This window comes from Nematolebias whitei, chromosome 1 (assembly GCF_014905685.2).
Source record: "Nematolebias whitei isolate Nwh7 chromosome 1, NemWhi1, whole genome shotgun sequence".
NCBI lineage: Eukaryota > Metazoa > Chordata > Actinopteri > Cyprinodontiformes > Rivulidae > Nematolebias > Nematolebias whitei.
In genome coordinates this window covers 42,726,304-42,728,416 of record NC_056498.1, presented here as the reverse complement: position 1 = coordinate 42,728,416, position 2,113 = coordinate 42,726,304, and positions in this window count along the sequence as shown.

Genomic DNA, 2,113 nt, shown 5'->3' with positions numbered 1-2,113 from the left:
GTGAGACGTTGTTGTACGCTGTGAGACGTTGTTGTACGCTGTGAGACATTGTTGTACGCTGTGTGTGTCTCAGCAGCAGAACAATATAGAGGCTTTATGTTCAGGCAGTGATCTTGTGGTGCAATAAAACAAAAACAGGATTATTGTGTTTTTCACTTCTCCTGTTCGTTGTGTGTTTGTGTGTCTCACATGTTTCAGGTTCCTTAGAGCAGCAAACTTTATGAAACCGTTGTTTTTTTTTTTTTAAACCAATTATTCAGGTTTTTGGAAGATTTTACATTAAAACTAGAACAAACTTTCCTTTGGTCCATTTAAAAAAAACAAAAAACACTTTTTACCTGAAGCAACGAGTGTCATGTGACTGATCCTCTTAAACTTCTGTTTCATCTTGGTCTTTACAGAAAATTAAAGTTAAAATAAATAAATAAATTGTCAGATTACCGTTCTTCTTTCCGGACTAATTAAGGACAAGGAAACAATTGTTCTTGTTTAGTCTCAAGACTGTTTATGGTAATAAAACTCCTAAAAACTTGGAAAAAAACAGAATATTTTCTTTGTAGAGTTAGAAAAACACATCTGGCACATTTTAGCTTCTAATGCTGTCACTGTTTTGGTGTGTGCTGTAAAAAGTCAAACTATTTTATTATTAACCTTTATTTAACCTTTATTTAACCTTTACTTATCTTTTATTTAATCAGGCAAATCCCACTGAGATCACAGATCTCTTGCAGGGGAGGCCTGAATCAGCCTAACATGCATGTTTTTGGTCTGTGGGAGGAAACCCGTGTACCCAGAGAAAACCCAAGCATGCACGGAGAGAACATGCAAACTCCACATAGAAAGACCCCGGGTCCAACCAGGGATTGAACCCAGGACCTTCTTGCTGTGAGGCAACAGTGCTAACCACTGAGCCATCGTGCTGCCAAAGCTATTGACACAAATGACTGTTTCCATTACAGACTGTATTTTGTGTAAATGTTGGGTTTTAAGGTGGAAAAGTTTTAGCGTACTTTTAATGTTAGCATGGCGTGTGCTGCGTTACAGAGATGTAGCTGCAGCACATCTATGGTGTCATCCAGCTCATCCCACAATGTCCGGGGGTCTCACCACCATCGTCTGGTTCTGACACTTTGTCTTCTGTTCTCACCGCCTTCACGTTCGAATCAAACCCACAGCAGCAACGTAAACGTGGCTCTCTTCCAGGGCCATGTTTGTGGAACGAGCGATGAGTAGAAAATATCGGGTCTTGTATCGTTGGCATCATGAGACCGGACACAGAACGCAACCGGGAACACTGCACACATCGTTGGTCTTTCACACCATCAAACTATACGCATCAGCAAGCGCATGGCATCATCATCTTCATTTTTACAAGAAACGTCTGAGAGAACACGAAGCCACGAACACGAGCTGCACCGTAAAAAAGACGAGCAACGGAAAGAACTGCTGCAGTAAAAAGCACCCGAGTCCGCCACAGTACAGCGGTGGTGCAGACACAGCGTTACAGCATCATTTTAGGATAACTGCTCTGAAACTTGTGTTTTATGACATAAGTTTGATGCTACAAAGTTATTTATGATGCAGAGTTTTAATGTGACCAATAACACAAACTGGCCTGGATGGAGACAGCAGGGTGTCCAGATGTTATCACAGCTACTCCTTTTACTGATCCTCTCGCTCAGGGTTGTACATCCAGTCCTGGTCCTGGAGGGACCCCGTCCTGCATGTTTTACCTGTTCCTTCATTCAACCGTTGGGTCACCTCTTCTTCAGTCACTCAAGGATGCAGATCAGGTGTGCTGGGACAGAGAGGCGTCTAAAGCGTGCAGGACAGTGGCCATCCAGGACCAGGACTGGACGGACACCCAGCACCCTGCAGAGGATCAGAAACGTAAAAGGCGGCTCTGCGATGTTATTACAGCCACACATCTCCGTGCACTGCACATATATATGTGTGTATATATATGTGTATATATATATGTGTATATATATACACATATATATACACACACATATATATACACATATATATGTGTATATATATGTGTATATATATACACATATATATATACACACATATATATATACACATATATATGTGTATATATATGTGT